Here is a 26275-nt window from a genome sequence, read left to right as displayed (position 1 = left end):
CTCAGAATGACATGGAAGGCCCTGGCGTAATTTTAAGTGGAGAAATGAATGATTTAGCTTAAGTTTTAGTAGGATCACACTGAGTGTTTGGGGAGGGCAGACAGGTGAAGGAGAAAGGTAAGAGCAGGGAGATGGGCCAGGAGGTTTTCTGTGACGATCCGGGCAAGTTGGATTTTGTGCTGCACAGTTCCAGGAAGCAACACTCACTTGCAATGTCTGTGAATGGTGTCTTCTGTAATGTGCAGCAAATTATAAGCCACCAGCTAAAGCCAAGTGCCTCACAGGGGAGGTGGGTTGGGTCAGGATAGACGCAATGTGAGTGATGGGAAATGTTTGGTCCAGATAGTGTGACGGTAGAGCTAATACACTGCATTGGTAATATTAGCCATGATAGAAGAGAGACTCGAGATTATCCATTCTATGTTAGTGGTATTCATGGCACCAGATGCCATCTGCCAAGAGAGTAAATTCACATTTATTTATTTATCATTAGCATTTTAAGTACTGACTAGGAATTAGGCATCAAGTTATGCTATTTAAATAAAATTTTAAACTTTTGAAACAGCACATAAAGTGGGTCCTATTACCACATCAATCTTAGAGATTTTAGGTAAAATGTCCAGAATTATTTAGTCAGAAAGTGGCAGGCGTGGATGGATACCCAGAAGTCATGAATAAACTTGTGCCATAATATGTAATTTTGTAGCTTATATAGGTTGAATATGAGTTAGAGGAGAAAAAAAAGCTGGTCTGGCAATATTCTCTAAGCTCTGCAAGTCTCCGCAATTGATAACTGTACTTCTAATGTTACAGAATTACATTGTAATTTTTCTAAGCTTAAGTTGGAGGTACCCTTTGCAAACACTATCAGGTATGGACACTAGAGTTGATTTTGAGTACACAGGATGCACATAGACACATTAGCATACATGACCTCTGTACACAATAAGATAAGTAGCAGTTGAAAGGTAGAAGTGCCAGTGAGGGCATCTAATTGATCCAGATCAACAGAGCAGGACTTCTAATTGATCCAGATCAACAGAGCAGGACTTCTAATTGATCCAGATCAACAAAGCAAGAAAGGGAGGAGGAGAAAGAGGAAGGGAAAGTGTTCACTCAGTATTTAATTCAGTTACTGAATTAAGAACACACAATTCTAAGGCAGCTTTATTTTGCATGGGAAAAGATAAAATGTAAAGAGGTTATTGTCCCTATTTGCTGATGAAGAACTAAGGCTTAGAGACTAAGAATTTCAAAGTCACAGTTCAAGGTGTCTTTAACTTTTTCCCACTCTTGACCCCATTTTGCCCAAGAAATTTTGATGTGACCTCAGGTATATAGGTAATATAAAATAGTTATACAAGACAAACATAAATAAAACAGGTATGTGTCTTAAATCAATTATTTAATGTACATATAATTTTGCCATTTACAAATCTGAAAGCAAATTTGCATGCTGATACGGATGTGCTAATTTGTTTTTAGGACTAAATTTTGTCTGAATATTTGATGCTGCAGGACATAGGGTACCTCAAAAAACTCAATCAGTGTTCTCTTTAGATTGGAGATTCTTCCTTTCCTTTTAAGATGTTATTGATTGATTTATTCTGTGTATGTGCACATGCGCATGCATGCCACAACATGTGAATGCATGTCAGTTTTCTCCTTCTACTGTGTAGGTTCCAGGGGTCACACTTAGGTCATCAGGCTTTGTACCCTTACCTACTGAGCCATCTCCATGGCCCACTGATCAGTATTTTGATTTTATAATTGTCAGTGCTGAAGATGCCATTTCCTGTAAATATGTAGTATAAAATGGCAGAAGTGTGTTGAAGGCATTTCAGAAATTGTTGGGAATTCTGTTTTAATCTCAAGCCAAAGTTCATGAAGCACAAGTCAGCAACTCACACAGCAAATTTTTAATATCAAATACAATGAAATCCAAAGGGGTGAGCATAGAAGAGAAGTATAGTCCTTGTTTCCCATAATTAAACCAATCTCTACACAAAAGCAAAATCTACCTATGGTATCTATCTATCTAAAAGTATCTATGTGTACTTTGTAAATACTGTGATTCACAACATAAACAAGCCTTTTAAAAAATTTAGGCTTACTGGGCAGTGGTTGTGCACACTTTTAATCCCAGCATTCAGGAGGCAGAGGCAGGTGAATCTCTGAGTTCAAGCCAGCCCGGTCTACAGAGCAGGTTCCCGGACAGCCAAGGCTAACAAAGAAACCCTGTTTCAAAAAAAGAAAAAAAATTAAGCTAGCATACAAAACAATAGGTTTTGCTGTGACATTTTCATATGTATGCCATTATATTTTGTTCATAATCACTTCTTGGTTAAGCTTACTGATCTGTATTTTAATTTTATTTTTTGAAGCCATTGTGAATAGAGTTTTGTTCCCCAGTTTCTTTCCCACAGTGTTTGTTACTGATATTTAGAAAAACTACTGATTTTTGCACGTTAATTTTGTTTCCTGTGCTTTGCTGAAAGTGTTTATTATTTCAACTTCCTGGTCCTTCAAGCCCAAGATTGTGTTATCTGAAACATTTGTATCTCTTTTTATTTTATCCCCTAGTCTCATTGCTATAGCTAAGATTTCAAGTATAATGTTTTCCTCGTTACTTTTCTATTGCTGTGATAAAGCACCATGACCAAGGCAACTTATTAAAGAAAGCATTCATAATTGGGCTTCTGGTTCCAGAGTCCACGATGGCGGAGCAAGGGCATGGTGGCAGGAGCAGCTGAGAGCTCCATCTCCAATCTCAAGAAGAAGGCAGAGAGAACACACCAGGGGTGTCAGGAGGCTTTTGAAACCTCAGGCCAGCCCCAGTGACACACCTCCTCCAACGGGGCCACACCCCTAATCCGTCCCAAACAGTCATCAATTGGGAACCAACTTTTTAAATGTATACGAGCCTATAGTGGCTGTAATATTTGCATTTAAAAACTGTAGTGTTGGATAAGAATAGAGGCAATGGATAACAAGGTCTCTCTCCAGGTCTCAGAAGAAATGTTCTCAGTTTCCCCCCATTTCGTACAATGCTGGTTATAGAGTTGTCATACTATGTGGAGGAATGTTCCTTTCATTCCTAGTTTCCTCAAGGCTTTTATTGTGAAGGGATGTTGAACTTTATCCAAAGGTCTTTTCTGCATCAATTGAAAGGATCATATGATTTCTGTCCGTAAGCCTATTTGTGTGCTGTATTACACTTACTGATTCGTATGCATAAAAGCAGCTTTGCATCTCCATAGTGAAACCAAATTGTCATGGTATATGGTTTTCTTAATGTGTTCTTAAATTTGGTTAGCCAAAACATGTACTGAGAATGTTTGCATCTATGCTCACCAGGGAAATTGATACGTAGTTTTCTTTCTTTTTTTAATTGTTATCTGCTTTTGGTTTCCAGAAAATGGTATTTCTGTAGAATGAATTTGGTAGTGTTGCTTTCTTTCTGTTTTATGGAACAGTTTGAGGGACATTGGCATTAGCTCTTTAAAGTCTTCATAGACTTTGTCGGTGACTCCATCTGATGCTGGACTTTTCTTTGTTGTGAGACTTTTTATTACTGCTTCCATCTCATTAGTTGTTATGGATCTGTTAAAGTTGCTTATCACTTCTGGATTTGATTTCAGTAGATGGGTTTGTTCAGAAATACATTCATCTTCTAGATTTTTCAGGTTTTTGGAATATAAGTTTTCAAGTTACTCCTCAGTGGGCCTTGTATCCTATTGGAATCTGTGGTAAACTCCCTTTACACCTCTAACTTTATTAACATGTGTTTTCTCTTTCTTTCTTTTGGCTAAGTTGCCTGGGGGCTGTGAATCTTGTTTATATGTTCTTTTCTGAGAACCAGCTCTATGTATTGCTTTGTTAACTACTACCCTGCTCTTTATTATTTCTTACCTTTGATTGTTCTTGTTGTTGTAAGACTGTAAGGTGCATCATTACGTTATTTATTTGTGGTCTCCCTCCTTGCTTGTGTGTGTGTGTGTGTGTGTGTGTGTGTGTGTGTGTGTGTGTGTGTGTGTGTGTGTGTGGCTAACCTTGAACTTCCGATCCTCCTGCTTCCATAGCTCAAGTTTTTGGATTACAGGCATGCCCAACCATGCCTGACTTATGTAGTCTGAGTTTTTAACCTCAGGAATGCTAGGCAAGTACTCCACCAGCTGAGATCATCCCTACTCCTATTTCTGATGTTCAAGTGCAAGCACTCTGGAAATAAACTTTATTCTTAGAACTGCCTTAGGTATATCCCAAAGATTTTGGTAAGTTTTGCTTTCATTCTTATTTGAGTCTAGAAAAATTTTAATCTCTTCATTGGTTTAGTCAACAATTCACTGGTCATTCAAGAGTGTGTTGTTTAATCTCCATGTATGTCTGTAGTTTGGGAAGTTTTTCTTGCAGTCTATTTCTGATTTTATTGCACTGATTTGAGAGATAAAAATATTATTTGATTTTTTTTTTTTTTTTTTTTTTTTTTTTTCAACTTTTCTGTTATTTTTTCTGACTCATTGTAGATGCCAACTCACAATCCGCCTCTCTCCCCGAGTGCTATAAGTGTCCACGCTATTTGATTATTTTGTAAGCCTTGATTTGTGGTCTAGAATGTGGTCTATTCTAGAGAAGTTCCCATGAGCTGCTGAGACTGTGCATTGTATAACCATTATATGGAATATTCTGTATATATGTTACATTCATTTGATCTACAGTGTAGTTCAACTCTGAGGTTTCTTTGTTGATTCCTATTTTGGACTATCTAAACCATCTAGAAATGAAATCATCCACTATATGTCTTTTATGTGCATTCCATGTATGTTTATGAAATCGAGAATCCCAGTGTTTGGTGCAAATTATCTTTATAATGGCTATACACCTTGATGAATCTTCCTTTTATTAAATATGTAGTGCCCTTCTTTAACTCTGACAAATAATTTTGGCTTGAAGTCTACATTATCAGATATCATAATAGCTTTGTCAGCTTGTTATCAGTTTTCATTCACTTCATAAATTGTTTTCTATCCTTTGATTCTCAGTTGATAGATGTCTTTACCAGAAAGTGTGTTTCTTGGAGAGAGCAGAAGGTTGGGTTTAATATTTTTTTTAATACAATTGGCAATCTATATCTCTTTGTCGTAAGTTGAAGCCATTTACATCTAAGGTTATTGTAGAGAGATGTCTTCTAATTCTCCTAGTGTTTCTGGTTGTTTCTCTGGTTTTTGTTTATACTTTCTCCAGTATTAGTAGAGGGGATTTGCTGGTTTACTATTTTGGAGATGGTGGATTTCTTCCTGGCTCTCCTTGGATCGACCATCTTCAGAAACGTATTCTTTCACATGCTCTCAGGATTGAAACTGCCTTCTTCTGTATATAGTATTCCACTAAGTATCTTCAGCACTGCTGGCTTTGTGGTCATGAACTGCCTTAGTTGCTGGTTTTCATGAAATATCCTTTGATTTAAAAGATAACTTTGCTGAGTGTAGTCTAACACTCTTAGTTTAGCAGTTATTTATCTTCAGAACTTGAAATATTTCATTCCCGGGCTTTGCGGATTGTTGACGAGATCTGATGTCATTCTGATGTTCTTGCTTTTGTAAGTTGGCATTTTTATTTATTTATTAAATTTTAAGAATTCTATTTATTTGTGTGTGTGTGTGTGTGTGTGTGTGTGTGTGTGTGTGTGTGTGTGTGTGGTTTTGTACATGCCACAGCATGCATGTGACAATTAGAGTACAGTTTGTGGAGTTTGTTTTCTTCTTCCACTATCGGGTCGTGGAGACAGGACACAGGTTGTCAGGTTTGGTGGCAGGCACCTTTACTCACTGAGCCATATCATAGCCCCTTACAGTTTTAAACACAACTTCTTTGCTTTGTAATTCCAGCATCTTGACTAGAATATATCATGGTACATTTCTTCTGTAGTCATATCTATTTGGAGTTAGAACTGCATCTTGTATTTGAATTTGTATTTCTTTCTCTAGATTCGTGGATTTTTTTTTTTTAACCACAATTTCATTGGCATTGGTCTCGGTTTGTACTTCTATCCTGTGGTTTCTTAGATTTAGTCTCTTGACCAAACAACATCATTTTTGGCGATTGTGGTCATGCTTGTTTATTATTTTTCCTTGTTGGTATTTGAATACAGTTCTTTGTCAGCCCTGTCCTCCATCTCTGATAGTTGTTCTTCTGTTTGGCTGAGTCTATTGGTAATGCTTACCACTGTGTTTTTTATTGGATCCATTGAGTTTTTCATTTATATTTCTTCCTTGCTTTGTTTTTTATATTTTTATTATATATAGATTTTGTAAAGGTCTGTTTGTTTTATTTTATGTGTAATGGTGTTTGGCCTGAATTGTACCATGTGTGTATAATACCCAGAGGTCAGAAGAGGGTAATGGATCCCCTGGAACTAGAATTACAAGTGATTGTGGGTGCTGAGAATCGAACCTGAGTCCTCTGAAGAGGAGTGGGGCTCTTAACTGTTGAGCTGTCACTCCAGTTTCTGTTTTGTATTTTTCATGTCAGTTTTCTTGATGAGCTTGTCTCTCATGCTGCTGACTTCTTCGTCCACGATGTTTATTTTCGCACCCACGACGTTCATTTTCTCACCCACGACGTTCAGTCTTCCTCGCGGTACTGCTGACTCTTATGTGTGTCTGGACTGAACTCACCTACTTCCTGTGTCCTCTTTTATGTCAATGATTTTTTTTACCAAAAAAAAAAAAAAATGGAATTCTTGTGTGGATTTCATTTCCACACAATTCTATTTTATTGATTTCTTTGAGGTTTGTAGTCGAAGAGTTGGAATCTTATGGAGGAGTTATGTTGGCTGGTTTTTCTTTCTTTCTTTTTTTTTTCATTTCTGTATTGTGATTTGTTACACTGGCTATCTCTCCTGACTTTTTTTTGGGGGGGGGGCGTCAGGATTATTCTTTCTGAGCAGCCTGCTCTTGGATGCTCAGTCTCTAGGATCACTCGGAGGGGAGTAAACCAACGGCTTTTGGAAGTTGCTTCTGTGTCAATTCCCTGACCAGGGACCTGCACAGGGTGTGGTAGATTGACTTGGCTTCTCTGTCCCTCCCTCCCTCCCTCCCTCCTTTCCCTCACTCGATTTCCTCTGCCTCCCCCTTTCTCTCTATCTCCTCCCAAAAATCTTGAATCTGAGCTGGTGTCTCAGGTAGGATTTTCTGGCACTGTGTGGCATGATGCATGTGTAGTGCCAATCACTCATGCTGTGTGTTCAGAACCAAAGCTGCAGTGAAGTCAAAAGTACAACCCAGGCAAACACTTCAGAAGCAACTCAGATTTATTGCTTTTTGAATTCATCTTTGGCCATTGTGCATTTAGGCACCTTTTACTATTGCCAAGCTTTTCACAGTCCCCACATTAACAGTCCTACACAGGACGGCGACCCAGAGATCAAGAAGCTGGAGTGGTTGGTCAGTCAGGCTCTCAGACCTGTGACATTAGTCATTACTGGCTGTACACGCATTGAGGTAATTCCGCTGGTTCCTACTTCCGAATGTTGACACTTTCGAGTAATTCTCTCTTCTTGACTGTGAAGGACATTTGTGACTGACTTCTATGGCAAAGATGAAAGTAATCACTCTCTAGACAGCAGATATTCACTTGGGGATGGTGGGACACTCCAAACTGGCTTGCTAAGTTAGTCAGCTGCATTAGGGGAGCCCCCTTGGTCAGGACCTGCAGCTCCTCTAGAAGCCGAGTGCAGCCTCTGGCCAGCAAGAAGCCAGGGCTCTCAGTTCGGTAATTGCAAGAAAGTGAGTCCTGCCAAAACCCAGTTAGCTTAGGAGTCAAGCTTTCCAGGGAACACTCTGCTTGACTGGTAGTACCCTGATTATAGCTCTGTGAGCCCTTAAGGAGACAGGGGTCCAACACTTGGAGGTCAAGGCAGAGGACTGTGAGGTCGTGAGTAAGAGGCCAGTCTGAGTTACATAAGGAAGGGGGGGGGGTTGGGGAAGGGAAAGGGAGTTACAGAAAGCATGACATGACAAATGTGTGCTTTAGAGTGCTAGGTTAGTGGTAATTTCTACACAATAGAAAGCCAGTAGACTACACTCTCTTGATCGATTTTTACCTATGCTTAGAGTACAAAGAATTCTTCATAAGGGGTAGCTGATGATGGTAATCAAAACAGAAATGTGGACTATCAGAGCCAAGGAGAAGAGAGCAGGGGAATTTCACAGAATTCAATAATTGTTCCACAAAAATCAAGCAACTTACATAGAGGGGGGAAGCAGCTGGTGTCTTGAAAACTGTGGTTACTGAGCAGAGTTATGAAGTCAAATATTACAAGATTCAATCTCCAGCACTGAAGAGAAGTTTTACATTGGACATGAAGATTTATCAAAGCCTAGTTTCAGATTAGAGTCTTATTGTCTGTCTTAGTTTGGGTTTTTATTGCTGTGAAGAGACACCATGACCATGTAAACTCTTGCATAGAAAACATTTAATTGGTGTGGCTCACTTATAGTTTCAGAGGTTTAGTCCATTATCATCATGATGGGGATCATGGCAACGTGCAGGCAGACATTGTGGTGTGCTGGAGCTGAGAGAGTCCTGCATGCTGTGGAATAATTCTTTTTACACTGGGAAGATGTTATAAATATCTCATTGTAAATAAAAAAAAAAACCTTATTGGCCGATGGAATAGGCAGGATTTTGGGGGGCAGAGAGAATGCTGGGAAGAAGAGGGGTGGAGTCTCAAGGGAGTCAGGAGAAGACACCATGAAAGGCAGATCGAGCAGGATGGGAAGTATTTAGGTGAGATAAATGAACCTGGGGCAGCACATTGATTAATAGAAATGGGTTAATATAAGTTATGAGAGCTAGCTAAAAATGAGCATAAGCTAATGGCTGAGCATTTATGAGTAATATAAATGTGTGGTTATTTGGGGAGCAACTGGCAGGACAGAGCTGATAGGCGGTCTAGATAGAAAACCCCACCCACTTGCAGGCAATAGGAAGTTGACTGACTGTCGCACTGAAAGAAGCTTGAGCAAAAAAGACCTCAAAGCCCGCCCCCACAGTGACTCACTTCCTCCACCAAGGCCACACCTCCTAATAGTGCCACTCCCTTTTGGGACTATTTCCTTTCAAACTACCACACTGTCATAAGACATATTTTTTTAGTTTTATATTTTATATTACATATAATATATATATTTAGTTTGTATTATATATGTGTGTGTTGTTGTTTGTTTGTTTGTTTGTTTTGTTTTGTTTTTTGAGACAGGGTTTCTCTGTGTTGCCCTGGCTGTCCTGGAACTCACTCTATAGACCAGGCCGGCCTCAAACTTACAGATTGACCTGCCTCTGCCTCACGAGTGCTGGGATTAAAGGCGTGCGCCACCACCATCACTGGGCATAAACTATGAATTTTAAAGCACTAACATTTCACAATAGTTTAAATAGAATGGATAAAACAATTCAAGATGAAATGGATAAAACAATTTGAGTTGCTATATCAAAAACCCAGATGCTGGGTAAACCAACTACCAGAACATTTCTAGTTCAAGAGCCTGTGGGAATTTGCTCCCCAAAGGTGATTTTCATGCACGGAAACCATAATTATACATATTTAGCTGAGAAGCATCTTAGAGAACTTGGATAGACTCAAGGTATCATTGTCATAAGAAGATGGGCTGATATCCCTCTCTTATTAAATTGTAAAATGCTTTTTTCTATTTGCACCCTGTCCTGATGCCTACCGTCCCTCTGTGCACATATCGACACATGAATGTGTAGTTTCTGTCAAGTGAACCTTTAAACACGGTAGCATTAAGCTGGGGTGATGGCTCAGGTGTGAGGACTGGAGTCTGGATTCCCAGAACGGCATAGAGCTGAGCAGTGTGGTTGGTGCCTGAGCTCCCAGCACACCGGGAGGCAGATCCCCGAGGCAGCGGACTAGCCAGAAGAGCTGTGGGTTCAGCTGAGAAACCTTGCCTCAGTAAGTAAAGGGGACGACTGTCAAGGAAGACACTGGGCCACTACAAACTTCTACATGTATGTGTGTGCACATAGGTGCATGCACACAGGCACATACATTTGTGAACGTGCATGCATTCACACATGCACATCACACACATACACTGCAAGAAGACTTACATTGTTAATACTGCCTCACACAGAAAATATGCACTGAACATGTAGCAAGCACATGCCTTTTATAGTGTTATGGCATTAGAAAATTTATTGTTTTTTTTCTTTAAATGAGAATATATGATCCTGATGACTGTCATTTTTTATCTTTTTTTTTTATTAGTTTATTTATTTGTGTGTATTTGCGTATGTGAGAGAGAGCATAACTTGTGGGCCCAAGGGATTGACCTTGTTCAGGCTTGACTGCAGAGGTCTTAACCTGCTGGCTTGGTGATCTCACATGACCACCATATTATTTTCAGAGCCGGGGAGCAACACAGCCTTGCTCACAGGGGGTAAACATTCCAACACTGAGCTTTATGGGACAGGGTAGCTGTGTCGCTCAGGCTGGCCTGGAACTTGCTCTCTGGCCCAGGTTAGCCTCAAACTCCAGATACTCCCACCTCAACCTGCTGAGTATTGAGATTGCAGGTATGTGCCATCACACCAGCTTTATCTTTGCCCCTGCTCTTGAACATGCTTCTTTAAAACTTAATTTGAAATATTAGCTGACAATGTAATGGGTTTCCTTATGGCATTTTCGTACATGTGTGCCATCATACCTAGGTCTCATTTGTTCTCTGCTTCCACTACCTTTCCTGATGGCCGCTGGTCCCCACTTTGGTTCCCTCCCCCCCAACAGTTCTCTTTCTGCTTCCATGCACATATATTCCATTACTCCCCACACCCTGTTAGGATTCTTCCTCTTCTCTCTCATGATCACCACACACACACACACACACACACACACACACACACACACACACACACCTGTATATAAATACAATTTTAAATTTAGGTTTCGCATATGAGAAACACATAGTATTTATTTTTCTGAGCCTGGCTTATCTTCCTTAACATGATTCCCTGCAACTGTCATGGTATCATTTTTCTTTATAGCTGACTAAATTTCCATTATGTATATGTACCATAGTCCCTTTATCTGTTCATCTGCGCATACAGGCTGGCTCCATTTCCAAGCTATTGGGAATGGTGCAGTGTGGATGTGCAGATATCTCCATGGTATGTTGACTTAAGAGTCCTTCGGGTAAATACCCAGGAGTTTTATACCTGATGCTCAGCCTCATCTTTAACAATTCTTTTCCTTCTTCCTTCTTCCTTCTTCCTTCTTCCTTCTTCCTTCCTTCCTTCCTTCCTTCCTTCCTTCCTTCCTTCCTTCCTTCCTTCCTTCCTTCCTTCCTTTCTTTTCTTTCTCTCACTTTATTGCTCTGTTTCTGTTTCCCCTCCTCTCCTTCTTTCAAGACTGTGTCTCCTGTCTTGGGCTCCAAGTGTGTGCAGATACCTAAGAAGGCCAGAAGAGAGTATCAGATTCCCTGATGTGGGATTTTCAGGCAGTTTTAGCCATCCTACCTGGGTACTAGGAACTGAACTCCCTTCCTTTACAAGAATAGCAAACACTGTTAGCCATTTCTCCAGCCTCCCTGGCCCGCCCCCTTTTAAAGATTTGTTTAGCTGGGAGCAAGGGCCCATGCCTTCAGTCTCAGCATTTGGGAGGCAGAGGCGAGAGGATAATCTGCGAGTTCCAGGCCAGTTCTGGATCAGCCAGGAGTACATTGTGATACCTTGTCTCAAACAAGGTTTCTGTTCCTTTTAATCATTAACAAGCATAGCAAAAAAAAAAAAAAAAAAAAAAAAAAAAAAAAAAAAAAAAAAGCCAAGTAGACAGTAATAATGTAGCTAAGCGGGGCAGCATCTTCTACCAGTCTTTCCTCATTTTCTGTGGTCTTGATTTTGGACAATGAGCACCAATAGTGTATCTACACATATTTGTAGTTTAGCATTTCTTTCTGATGCTAAAATGATTCAAGTGATAACAACCAAACCTATTATTTTGAACTTTCCTGTTAAACAAATTATTTGCCCAATTTGTTTTTGTTTTGCACAGCTGATCATCAACATTTGCTTTTCTGTGTATAGTTCAGCTTACTAATTGTCCTGTGACAAGATAAAAAAAAAAAATAAAGAAACGTTTTGTTGGCTCTGGAAAACAACCAAACACAATACTTCTTCTGGTGGCAAGTTATCAACAGCAGAGGCAAACCGGTTTGTCTTGTTCCAGGGTGGGGACACCCAGGGCACTCATCAGTCAATCCAGGCGCAAATTGGAACAGCTCGGGACTTGGTTGTTTTGAAGAGGGTGTGATTAATCACTCTAACAAATCTACTTCTTCAACTAATTTCTTTTAAGTTGAGGATATTTAAAATCTACTCTTAGAAATTTTGCAATATACATTGTTAACTTCGGCTGCTGTGGTGTGCAACAAACCACTACCCTTCACTCATTTTAACCTGGGGAGTACATTTGACCACCTTCTTGTTGGGATTTCTTCAACCCAACCCCTGGTAATCATTACACTCTGCCTCACTCACTGTCAACTAAGTTTTATAAGAGATCGAGGATTTAAGAGGACTTTAAAGAAAATTTTGTGGTTAAATACGGTGTGCTGTTTTTTGTTACCTTGACACAAACTGGAGTCCTCTGGGAAGCAAGACTTAACTGAGGGATTGCCCCCATCAGATTGTCTGAAGGCAAGTCTGTGGGACGCTTTAATGATCGATGTGGCCCAGATGGTCCTGGGGTATAAAAAGCAAGCCGATGTGGCCCAGATGGTCCTGGGGTATAAAAAGCAAGCCATCGAGCAAGCCGTGGGGACTAAGCCAGTCAGCCACACTCTTCCTTCCTCTCGGCTTCAGCTCTTGACTCTGCTCTGACAGATTGTGACCTGTAAGATGAACCAAACCTTTTCTCTCCAAGTTGCTTTTGGTCACAGTGTTTTATCACAGCAATGGAGAAGCAAACTAGAACACATAGTTATTATCTATTGGGTGTTTTCTCACCCTCCTTATTATAATGTTCACATTGCCCAGACAGGATTTGACCTCCCTATGAGGGCTGAGGATGGCCTTGAACTCCTGATCCTCCTGACTCGACTCCAAAATGCTGGGATTACAGGGGTGCTGTAATCACTGGGCCTGGCTCCATTGTGGAGAGCTGAATTCAAAAAAACACAACGTAGGACTTTTCTTGCCACTCTCTTTGTATTTCCCTTCTCCTGTGTCCTTTCTGTCCTTCAGTCAGACCTTTTTGGCGAGTAAACTACCTTATAGTTTACTGCTAGCGGTTTTCAAAGCGACTTACTGAAATTTGCATCAGTTTCTTTTTCCAGTCAACTACTGAGTTACATTTTCACTTTTGCTTTGTAAAGTAGACTGTTGAAATGTGTGCAATTTATTTGTAGGCAAAAAAATAGTTTCGCCGGGTGGTGGTGGCGCACGTCTTTAATCCCAGCACTCGGGAAGCAGAGGCAGGCGGATCTCTGTGAGTTCGAGGCAAGCCTGGTCTACCAAGTGAGTTCCAGGAAAGGCACAAAGCTACACAGAGAAACCCTGTCTCGAAAAAACAAAACAAAACAAAACAAAAAAAAAAGTTTCAAAATGGAATGAGATCTTCCTAAAATTAAGAGAAACCCTCAAGCAATTAAGGCTTTTCTTTCTTTTTTCCAAACCGTGGTCTTTTCGAGTCCCAAGTCTCCTGACTCCACCGAAGGTGATTGGGGACTTAAATATATATATATATTAATCTAAGACAGTCCCTGTTTTGCAGACTGTATTTTTTACTAGTTTAAGATAGCAATCCTCTCTGAACTCAGCAAAACTGAGGTGCTGTTAGGAATCACAAATAGATTTTAATAATAAGCATACACACCCAAGTTCTCCAGTCTTTTAAAGGCCAGGGACCACTGATTTAAGCGCCTGGGAAATGTGACAGGTGATTGAAGGTCTGAAATTGGGGGTGAGGGGGGTTAGCCTCAGAAGGCCTCAAGAATTGGAGGCCAGTGAGTTCTTTGGAGTTGGCCTCCAACCTCTGAGAGGCATTAATTTTGGAAACGGAACCGTGTTTGTTTACTGTGAGGGGCCGAGGGAGGCAGGGGAGGCGGGAGCTTGTGCTTGACTAAGTGTGGGCGGCTGGGAGTCGGTTGGTGGGGGGTGGGGGCCCGGGGTCCGCTCCCGCCCGCCAGGGAAGGAGGAGGCAACGCTCGGCTCCTCCGGGCAGCCTGGGCCGGGGGAGCGGCGTGGGGGAGCCGCGCAGTTCGCAGAGGCGGCCGAGGAGGCGCGGGGCAGCCACGCGGGGTAGTCCCCGGCCGGTCGGGGAGCGCCGGCTGCTGGGCGGCCGCGCCGGCCCCCCTCCTCCGCGGCCTCCTCCCTCCCCGGTCCGGCCGCGGCCCTCCCGCCCCGGCGGAGCCGCGGTGGATTGTGGGCTGGGGGCTGCGGCGGCCTGGCGGCGGCCTGCGGCGCGCTCTCCGAGGACCCAGCCGCGCCGGGCCGGTGGCGTGAGGCGGGCCGCGGCGCGGGGAGCTGAGGCGCCGGGGGCGGTGGTCGCGGCGCGGCGGCGGCGGCGGCTCCCCTGGAGGCCGGGGATGTGGGAGAGGCGGCGGCAGCAGCGGCGGAGGCGGCGCTGCGGACCCGGGGGAAACTGCTGGCTGACAGGACACCCGGGCGAGACGTGAGGGGCCCGGCGCGGCCGCTCTGCCCCCGAGCGGCGCTGGGCTCGAGAGGGCGGCCCTGTGCTCCCGGGCCCGCCGGCCAGCAGGCGCGGGGCGGAGGCGGGAACCGGGCTCGGGCCGGCGCGCAGGGCGGCGGCGGCCGCGGAGCAGCAGTCTCGGCGCGACGTGGAGGGATGGAGGCGGCGGTGCACTAGGCCTCGGCTGGGGGCTGCCGCCCGGGACCGCAGGTAGGTGCCGGCCCCGCGGCCCGCGGCCACCCTCTCCCGACCCGGGGCCCCGAGGGCCGGGACCCCACCCCCTCCGGGACCTCGGGCCCGGAGCCGGACGAGTTTCGGCGCCGGTAACCGCGCCGGGGCTTCCATTCTCCCCGCCGCCACCGCTTCCTTCTCGGCACTCCCCGGCTCCGGGCCGGCAGCCGTGCCCCAGCCGCTGCCGGCGGCCGCAGGTGCCGCTCCGGTCCCCTCGCCCCTCTCCCGGGTCCGGGACCCGCAACTTCCACCACTCCTCCAGGACGCTGAGCTCAAACTTTCCCGGTCCTCCCAGCCAGGCCCTCAGCCCCCTTCGAGCCTCCTGGAATAAAATCAGAACCCTTTGGAGAATACTAACCCACGGGACGACTCGGTGTTTTGCGGTTTAAATAATTTTTTTTTTCTTTTTCTTTTTCTTCTTCTTCCTTACTGTCTGCATGGGTACAAAGGCAGGCCCTCCTTGTTCTCCGGGGGTTGTTTGGGAACTTTTGCCTGACCATACTAATTAGCCACTTGGCCTGTCCATGTCTAGTTTAGGGTGGTATTTTTAGAATTTTGGCCTATCAAGAGTTGTGTTTTTAAAAATTCCTTTTTTTTTAAACTAACTTTACTTTTTTGGTCTTTGTAGAGGCTGTTTTTACTTTCGAAGAATTAAATTGGAGTGTTTCTGTTTTCTAATTGGTTCCATTTCTAGTTTCTTAAACTCAGACCAGTTTTAACAATAAATGTTCAATGGGTAGGTGCTATCACGATACATTATTTGTAGCATATGAGGACACATGTGATAACTTAAGCTGTGGATTTTGATGGCCACTCAGTTTTATAAATGGGGAGTTCTAATTGGAAAAATACCTTGATTTCCTAGCAGGATGGAACAGATGGGATGATGTATTATTACTGTGAGTTCAGTTTCCTAGAAGTGGCTATTGATGCTTTACACTGATCATCACTAGGTAAAAATTGATCAATGTGTACCTGATAGTTGTGGTTTAGGGCATTAGGTGCTTACAATTTTATTGTGATTTGGCTAGTTTTAAACTGTGTTCTGGCAACCTTAGAGCTGTCGCAGTAACGGTCTGTTCCCAGTGAAACTGTAAACGCTATCGTGTTTTGTTGATACTCATATAATTTGTTCTTGTGGTGTTGTTACTACAGCTTTTGGCTTTCTAAAATGTTTTTCATTGTTTTCAAAATTATAACTGGCAAAATTCTCTAAAGTTTACCAGGAAAACAGGATTAAATTTGCATATATTTATGCTTTGGAAAAGTTATATTTTATTTATGAATAAGAATTTTTTTTACAATTAGATCTTATATAACCTATGAAAGGACAATTTGCAGAACCTATTCTCAATCACACTTCTTTTCCTGTCAGTAAAGTTGGCTATAACTTTTTTCCTACTCTTTTAAAAGCAGCTTTATGGAGTTAACAACATACTGTAAAGTTCGTCCATTTTTACCCAGTGGTATTTTGGTTTTACTTATCTTTTTAAACTGTGCTGTAGTTGTGATCCAGGGCCTTGTGAAGGATAGCAAAGGGGCTCCACCACAAGCTACCTTCCTTACAGTGTTGAGTATATTTACTGTGTGACCATCACCATTATATTATTTTTGAACACCCTCTCCTTAACCCTTTAATACCCATTAACAGTTAATCCTCATTTTTTCATCTAACCTCCACCCGCCTCCAGGCAGCTACTAATCTACTTTTTATCTCAACATTTGCTTAATATGGGTCTTTCACATAAATGATGTGAAATCATAGCTTTTTGAAAAATTATTTTAAAATCAATTTATATTCTTTTTTATTCTTTTTTAAATTTGAGGTCAGTTAAGCAGCTGATCTCCAGAATAAAAAAAGAATATTGTAAACAACTGAGAGACCATTGGGTTGTGTCTGTATAAGGTTTGGAAAAAGAAAAGAAAAAATTCCATGAATGACTTTGGAGACCTTAAGAGTTAATTTGGTGAGCTGAGGGTTAGTCAGTGAAAAGTTGGAGAAAGATTTTTGCTACTGCATACTGGAATATCAAGTTGGAGAAGACCTTAAAGGTCGCTGTTGGCCTACTTCCTGCTTGCCTCAACAGCAGAGACCAGAGGAAGAAATCTGAAGGGTAGATACTTGAATCTTCAGGATAGCTGGCCTGGAACTGTGATGTGCGTGTATGTCATGAAATGGGGTTAGGGACGAGCTGGATACGGCGCTGTTTAGATGCTTGTGTGTGTGTGTATTTGACCTCATGCTATCATAACCGGGGAAGAACTAGACATTCCTCCACCATTAGGGACAAGTGCTGACTGAGCTTGTCAGTGCTGATGAAACCCATGTTGTAAAAAACTTTGAAAATGCTTTAAAGCACATCAGATCTGTTATTTTGAAAAGTTATTTTAAAATCGATTTGCATTGCTTTTTTTTTTTTTTTTTAAATTTGGGGCAGGGAGTAAACCGCTGATCTCCAAAATAAAAAAGAATATTGTAAACAGCTGATGGAGTGTTTGGGTGTGTCGCTGTAAGGTTGGAGAAAGAGGGAAAAAAGCATGAATTGCTTTGGTGACCTTAAGAGTTCGTTTGGTGAGCTGAGGGTCGGTCAGTGAGAAGTTGGGTCAGATCTTACATTGTTAATGTCTTTAAAGATTCACAATTTAAAAACAGTTTAAAACATTGTAATTAACAAGGCTGTTTGGAGGCTTCCCTTTTAAAGTTCTGGAGTCCTAACATCTAAAGCAGTAGCTCTCCAGGCATGGTTTTGTTCTGCACATAACACCCTCCCCACCCCCCAGACTACTGAATCAAAGTATCAATAATAATACTGTTGAAGCCTATGCTCTGTATGAGTCTGTAAGGGCCTGATCTATTGCTATGTAGTCCAATTGGTATTGTTTGGTGGATTAGAGAAATGCTTAAATCATCTAGCAATTCTCTTTAGCGGGATAGCAGTTGAGGACAAAGCAAAAGGAAAGAATTTGAGATAATGTAGATATTCTTGAGTCTGTTCAGTTTTAAAATCCAGAGAAAGATACCCTTTTTGGGGCTGGAGAGATGACTTAGTAGTTAAGAGCCCTGGCTGCTCTTCTAGAGGACCTGAATTTAGTTCCTAATACCCACAACTGTCTTTAATTCCAGTTCCAGGGGATCTGATGCCCTCTTCTGGCCTTCTCAGACACCAAACAAACATGTGGTATACATATATGTATATGCAGGCAAAACACTCATACACGTAAAATAAAATACATTTAAAAAAGAAAAATACCCCTTTTCCCCTTAAAATGTCAGCCTTATATTACTGGAATTTGAACTACTGTGTTTTCAATTGTTGATTATTACTGCATAGGTTTTTGAAATTAGAAATATGATACTATCTTCTTTAGCAAGAGTGATCCTATCTTCACCACATTCCCCATACCTACCTCCTGGTAACTGACAAGAAAGACGCCAAATGTTTGAATATTAATGTATGAATGCAAGTATGTTTGTAGTATGTAATAAATGTCCATACATTTTCATATTTTATACACAATGTTATTGTATGAATCTACTTCTCCTTTGGGTCTCACTTTTGACTAATGTTTTTAAAAAGATAATTAATTAATTTTAAAGTTAATTAATCTTTTGAGACAGGGTCTCCTCCTACACTTGTGGTTGACCTGGAACTTAGCATGCAGACCAGTCTGACTTTGGACTTTGCTGGGATCCTTGTGATCCTTCTCCTTTCCAGAGTACGAGGACTATAGACCTGTGCCACTGTGCTTGACTTTTAGGTGATGTTTTTAATAAGCTAAATTGGTGATAAACGATGATAACTTCACCTTTGTTATTTACTATCCATGAGACTTTAGCTAAATTATTAAATTATTAAATGTTTCTGGACTTCAGTTTTCTCATCTAGAATATTGTGAGTGTGATTGATAATTGCTGCATTACAAAATTATTTCCAGTGTAAGTGAGTTTATATGTAGTAAGATGCTGTGTCTGGGAGCCAAATAGGTCTGGTTGGGAGAGTATTAGCCTAAAGATGCTCTGTAGGTTCTAACATACCCTGGGAATGTTGTTTCAGAAGAACAAATTAGACAAGGTTATATAGAAGTTACCAAACCCAGTGTAGAGGTAGCGAAGTAGAGAACTTTAGGTGGACTTTCCTGTCCTGCTAGCCACTCCCAAATAAACACATGGAACATGGAGACTTTTTTTTTTTTTTTTTGAGACAGGATTTCTCTGTGTAGTTTTGGTGCCTGTCCTGGATCTCGCTCTGTAGAGGAGGCTGGCCTTGAACTCACATAGATCTGCCTGGCTCTGCCTCCTGAGTGCTGAGATTAAAGGTGTACGCAACCACTGCTCAGCCTGAGACTTCAGTTAATAGCTTGGGCTTGTTTTTAGCTAGCTCTTACAACTTAAATTAACCCATTTCTATTCATCTATGTGCTGCCCCAGGCTCATTTGCCTCATCTATGAACTTCCCATTTTGCTCGCTCTGCGTCTCATGGTGTCTCTTCCTACTCTGCCCCTTTCCCCAACATTCTCTCTGCCCCCAAAATCCTGCCTCGCCATTGGTCAATCAGCTTTTTATTAATGATGAGAGCAGCACATCTTTACAGTGTGCAGAAGGATTATTCCACAGCAGCAAACAATGACAGAGCCTAGGGAGAAGTACTGTGTGTCTGCCCCTGCCTGCCTGCCTTCCTCCCTCAGAAAGAACTACTTAATGCATTAACATGACTGAAGTGCCTTACTCTAGAGACCAACTTCGGTGGTGTCTGAAGTTAGCTTATTGCAAGATTTCTGTCTGTGGTTGTTGTTGTTGTTTTTTCCTGGTCTTTTTCTCTCATATTCCCCTCTGCTGTAGTCATTGGTCTTTCTAAAGGGAAAACCTGATCATTTCATTTGTCTCTTAAATTATTTCTAACTTTCTTTTATAGTTAAGATGAAATTCACATTTCTTATTCCTTTAAGATGTACAAGTTCCTTTCCTAACTTACCTTTATACCTTAAAGATGCTCCACAATCTCCCCATTCCCAAATATGTAATTTTCTAAGGCATTTTGAATTATTTGTGGTACCTGGCAGTAGACTCCTTTTCTTCCAAATCTTCTGCACATAGTGTTCACCATCATTTCTAGAACTGCTTCCTGTGACTTTCTCCTCCATTGGTCTAACTCAGTTTTTATCCTTCAGTTCTCGGTAAGCTGGCATTGACTTTACTTTTTTACAAATTTATTTATGTGTATGAGTGTTTTGTCTGTCAGTTTTGTACCATGCATGTGTCCAGTCCTTTTAGAGACCAGAAGAAGGCATTGGATACTCTGGGAGTAGAGGTGGACAGTTGTGAGCTGCCAAGTGGTTGCTGAGAATTGAACCTGGGTCCTCTGAAAGAACAGCCAGTGCACTTGACCACTGAGCCGTCTCTCCAGCCCTTTAGCCTTTACTTTTTATTATTTAAGATTTTTAATTGAAAGACAAGTGGAGTGAGCACTCACACTTCCACAAATTTCTTTTCACAAGTGTGTAGATGTTTCCCTTATTTTCAAACATATATCTCCCAATTATAACTAGTCTACAGGATTACAGTCATGCCATCTAAGAATTTCAGCATTTACTTGGTAGCATTATTTGACATAGACTAAACACTTAAATATTCTCAGTTGTCTGCACTTTGTCACTTCATCTTCCCTACTCTATCCCCATGAACCCTGTGATGAAAAGTACCGTAAGAAAGAGTTCTCAGGCTGCGGAGATGGCTTTTCCTCTCCATATAAACAATGTCCCCGGTTGCTATATATGCATAACTCCTACGTTCTTGACATAGAATATGGATGTCTGTTCTTTTCAGGATTAACTCACTGCTCACACATTCAATTCTACTACCTTCAATCTCTTCCTAAGTCCGATCTTTCTACTCCAGAAAACGTCCAGGTACCAAATCCATATTCTGTTCATCAAGCCCGTCTCCTTGAGCTGTTACTTCTTGACTCCCCTTCACTGGCAGCCCTGCGGCCCACCTCCTTAGCAGTTTGTCTTCCATTTCAGCACTCACTTGGCGGCTCTGGAAAAAAAGACAGACCTGCTCACTAAATCTAGTAGCCTGTATATTCAGTCTTCATCTGACTTGACCTTACTGTCCTCAGTATTTGCACACTAGAGACAGAGTAAGCCTGTGATTATGAATTACTTTTAGTAACTACTGTAATACTGTTAGGAGTTTTTGATGGGTGCTATAGAAAAAAAAGGACATCACTTTCATTTTGAATAGTATTTAATTTTAATTTTAAAATTATAAATTATATAATAATTTTTTCCTGGAAAGGATGCCATATGAATTGTCATTTCTTTTATCAGAGTTCAGATCCTCAAGTCCCACTTAAATGAGTAGATGCCAGGGAGGCACAGAGAGGAGATCCCCAAAGCAAGGTGGTTAGGGAGACTTGCCACATCAGTGATCTCCAGGTTTGATTGACAGACTCTGCCTGCCTCAGTGGGTAAGATGGAAGAGCAGTGGATGATGATTCCTGACATCAACCCTGGGCTTCTGTTTTCTCACACACATGAATGTACTGTCACACACATACGCCAATATATGCACAACACACATGATAGTGAAAAAAGACAACTTACATTTCCAGTATAATTAGTTATAATTTATTCTATCCAACATTATCTTGTTATTTTTCTTTTTTCCCTTTTATTGAAAACATTTTCCCTCATATAATATATGCTGATTACTGTTTCTCCCTCCCTCTGCTCCTCCAGTTCCTCCCTACTTCCCATCCTGATCAGCTGATCCACCCTTTCTGTCTCTTATTAGAAAACAAGCTTCTGCCAGGCGGTGGTGGCACTCACCTTTAATCCTAGCACTCAGGAGGCAGAGGCAGGCGGATCTCTGTGAGTTTGAGGCCAGCCTGGTCTACAGAGTGAGTTCCAGGAAAGGCGCAAAGCTACACAGAGAAACCTTGTCTTGAAAAACCAACAATAAAAAAAAAAAGCTTCTAAGAGATAATAATAAAATATAATGTAATAAAACAAAAGCCATACCATTGGAATTGAACAAAACAAACAGAAAGAAAAGAGCCCAAGAATGGGCACAAGAAGCAGAGACCTACTCTCTTCCACACTCAGAAAAACTTAAACTGGTGTGGACCTGTGTAGCCTGTGTCTGCTGCTCAGCCTCTGGATTCACAGGAGCTTTGATCGTGCTGACTTAGAGGGCCTTGCTGTCTTGGTGCCCTCTGTCCCCTTACATTCTTTCTGTTCCTCTTTCAGGGGTTCCCTGAGCCCAGAGGGGGAGTTTGATGGCGACCTCCCTTAGGGCTGAGTGTCCCAGGCTGTCATTCCTGTATTCTGTCTGGTGAGGGTCTCCGCGTTTGTTCCCATCTGCTGTAAAGGAGGCTCCTCCGAGAAGCAGGGCATGTCTGTGTGTAGAGCAGCGTGGTTAGAGTCTTTTTACTGCTGCTTTTCAGGAGAACAGTAGGGTTGGGTTTTACCTGGGTCCTGGGCCAGTTTGTCTCGGGTTCTGGGTCACCCACGCAGTGTCGGGTCTGGTTCCGTCTCTGAAATGGGCCTCAGTCAGACCAGATGTTGGTTGGTGACTCCACAGGCTCTGTGCCACTGTTACACTAGTGTTTGTGCCACCGTTGCCCATCACTGTCAGTGGAAGGGTCTGTGGCTGGTCGGTGCCGACGTGGCAGGTGTTCACCACTGGGTCAGTGCTGACGTGGCAGGTGTGCACCACTGGGTCAGTGCTGACGTGGCAGGTGTTCACCGCCGGGTCGGTGCTGACGTGGCAGGTGTGCACCACTGGGTCGGTGCTGACGTGGCAGGTGTGCACCACAGTATCCAGCTGATCAGTAGCATTTCTGGAAGGCCGTGTCATTATAGTTAACGCTTAGCTTCAGTATTGAAATCACATGTGATGCATGTGATATGCAGTTAAGTCGGAAGTCCTTTATGATTAGCAGGTTCTTCCTGGTGAATTTTAAGTAGTGTAGAAGTTTGTTATTTGTGTCTCAGTTCCATGAAAGAAACTTCACCTATACCATTTACAAGAAATTGGTCTTAAAAATTCTAAGAAATGTGGGAAGTACTTCTTAGAATATGAAATATTTTAAGAATTTTGTAGGCAAACCTCAACAAACCAACTAAAGGCGAGTTAAAGAAAAAAAATATGGTGGAGAGAAGAGGTGGGCAGAGGACTTCTGTTGAAAAATACCTCTCCTGACTTCTGACAAACTGACTTTTGGTAGGACATTGCAAGTATAGTTATTCATTTTTTTTCTTATATGTATCAGTTAACTGTAAGTTTGTGAAAATCAGGTGTGCTACTTTTTGCCTTTCTTTTTTAAGCAGTGAGAATTGACCTCAATCATCCTTACTGCTCTTCCTCTATCCCTTAAATTCTTCCTAAATTTAAATCTAAAATTGTATTTAAAAAGCTAGCACTGTCGGGCTGGAGAGATGACTCAGAGGTTAAGAGCACTGACTGCTCTTCCAGAGGTTCTGAGTTCAATTCCCAGCAACCACATAGTGGCTCACAACCATCTGTAATGAGATCTGGTGCTGTATACATAATAAATAAATAAATCTTTTTAAAAAAAAAAAAGCTAGCACTGTCTAGCTCAGTGGGGGTGGGGAATCTCAACTTTATAATCGTCTTAAATTACAAATAGGCATGTAGTGAAAGATGATTGTATAAGTCAGTTATTTCAAATTCAGGACACATTTCTTGTTGAAATGTAGGGTGCTTGCGCATCGTAACTTGTTTTCCTGGTGTGAGTGGAGGGTTGCCTCTTTGCTCAGAAGAATACAGTCCATCACACTGATGGAAGTGTGCACTGTATTACCCTGAAGGAAGAGTCTAGTCCACGTCTTCTAGAATTCTTTTCTGGATTAGATGTAAATAGACAAAGCCAGGTGTGGTGGTCCATGCCCATGCTCCAGATGCTAGGGAGACTGAGGCTGGCAGTTTGTAAGTTCTAGGCCAGCTTATGTTAAAAGTGCTCATGGCCAACTTGGGCTACTTAGTGAGACTGTCTCAGAAAGCTCCCCCCCAAAGGGAAAACATAAATAATGGTTGTAAGAGTGAAATTAATTTATTTTTTAACTGAAGAAACTGTGTGATGTAGAAACAAGCATGGAATTTAGATCAGAAAGTCTGAATTCACATCCTATAGTCATAATTACCTAAATATTTTGAAACCAAGTTACTTCTGAACCTATTTCTTTTACTATATAATGAAAATCATAAATGCATTTATGAGATTGTTTTGAAGATCAACAAAATAATCGGAATGGAGGCAATCAATTATGAACTATATAGTGTTTAGTAAAATTCTGATGATGATATAATTTTTACTGTTTTTAGATTGCTTCCTTGCATGACATCTTTGTTTTATTCGTTAATAATACCTACCTTACCTCCTTTTTGATGTGAGACTTCAGAAAACCCTTAGAACTAGATGTGGAAGTGAAGCAATCTAGTTTTTGTCTCAGCTGATCTCTTTCCTAACTCCCCAAGATGAAAAATATTTGATACAGGAGTAGGATGTGAAGCAACTACCTCTTGTAGGTCAGTTTGCTGGGTTGTTGCCCAGTCCTGTCTTGATCTCAGGTTGGGGCATAAGCCTAAAGTACCTCAAATCCCTGGGTCTGTTGATTTGCTCTTTGTCTCTCCTTCCCCTTTCCGGGTTCCTCATTGCTTTCCAATACTCTCCCTCTTCTTTTTATGGCCATGCAGTGAGAACCTTTGTTCTGTGGTTGGCTGCTTTTCTTCCCTTGGTTTTGCTGTTTCTTGTCTCCATACCCACCCCTCACCTACAGTCTCAAGACTGGAACTAAACAAAGAAAAATGGAAATCCATGTTGTTAAAGTGTAAATGTTTGGATGGGGAAGTATGAATGCTAATGTTTTCTTGTTATTTAAAACTGAGATGTGTACAGTACTAGCAGTAGTAGTTGAGGTTATTTATTGTCTTCCGTGTTCCAATTATTGTGTCATGAGCTTACAAAAGATACTTAAACCTTACAACATTCCTATGTGTTATTTCCTTTTATAAATGAGGACACTGAAATGTCTGGAGGTAAGAAAGATATCAGATGTTATACAACTAGTAAATGATAGATGTCTAAGTCTGTGTGACCAGTTTTCTTAAGCATTGTATTATGTTTCAGGAAAGACAGCTGGAATCAACTTTTAGAAAGTTAAGTACTATTATGTAAGATATTATGGACTTAGGTTTTAATATTATATTTGAATATATATAAATCCATGGGAACCATTGTTAATGGCACGTGTAGCCTTACCTAACTTTCCACAGTAATCATTTATTTGTTCATCTAGTGACCATTCATAAAGTCTATAAATTGCTTAGACTTAGTGCTAGGTGAAGTACAGGACAGTAAAGGAGGCAGATGTAAGTTGTTGTAGTATAGTGGGGAAGGCAGGAAACAAGATAAATAAGTCCCCTGTAACATGAAAAAGTACTGTGAAGATCACAAAGAACTAGTTTGGATCCGAGGGATGAAGGGCTGGGATGAGATGTTTAGAAATGGGACAGTTGTCAGGAGAGATCTGTTATCCCACTAGGCAGAATAAAATCACTGTTAACGTTCTGTTGTGTCTCCTGTACATTGTGCATTGTCACAAAATGGTTTTATATATGAAAGAATTGGCTAGATCGATCTTTTTTATGATACCACAAGAGAGGCTTTTGAAATAGAAGCTGAACCTTCTTTTGGAGACAGGGTCTTGCTCTGTAGCCCAGGCTGGCCCCAACTTTTAGTCTTTCTTCAGCTCCCCAAATGCTGTAATTCACCTGACTTTGAACATTGTTTTTTTTTTTTTTTTCTTCATTTCCTCATCAGTCCCAGCTCAGCCTTGGCAGTCTGATTTTCACTCCATTGTTGACTTGATAGTGCTTTCTGGTTTGAGTTGTAATTGCCTAATTGCCAATCTCAAGGGGTTTTTTACACACACACACACACACACACACACACACACACACACACGGGGATATTTGTGCATGTCTGCAAGAGAGGCTGTTTGTGTGTGTCATGTGCTCACAGAGGCCAGATGAGAGTGTTGGATCCCCTGGACCTAGAGTCACAGGTATTTATCTCTGAGTTTGAGGCTGTCCTGGTCTACAGAACTAGTTCCCGAATAGCCAGGGCATTTGTTATCAGAATTGACAATGGTATCCTTCACTGAGTTCCTCTTTCTGATGGAGTAAATGTACATGAATGGTTGAGTGGATTAGTGAGTCATTTTATCTTGTTTTGACTAAAAGAATTATAATAAATTATTCAGTGAACCTAAATTTTTTTTTTTTTTTTGTGTGTGTGTGTGTGTGT

The 26275-nt window shown here is 41.5% G+C and overlaps 1 protein-coding gene across 2 annotated transcripts in view; it reads left to right on the top strand.

The window, feature by feature from the left end:
- Positions 1-14442: 14442 nt before the first annotated feature.
- Positions 14443-26275, top strand: part of Vps54 (VPS54 subunit of GARP complex) — an 87546-nt gene continuing 75713 nt past the window's right edge. For both annotated transcript variants that reach the window (XM_028876326.2, XM_028876325.2), the window contains exon 1: positions 14443-14920. The gene's annotated coding sequence lies outside the window, so the exon portion shown is untranslated. The remainder of the gene's footprint in view (positions 14921-26275) is intronic.

The sequence above is a fragment of the Peromyscus leucopus genome, chromosome 10, assembly GCF_004664715.2.
Source record: "Peromyscus leucopus breed LL Stock chromosome 10, UCI_PerLeu_2.1, whole genome shotgun sequence".
NCBI lineage: Eukaryota > Metazoa > Chordata > Mammalia > Rodentia > Cricetidae > Peromyscus > Peromyscus leucopus.
The sequence above is the reverse complement of the archived record's forward strand: the minus strand, read 5'-3'. Positions and strand labels throughout refer to the sequence as shown.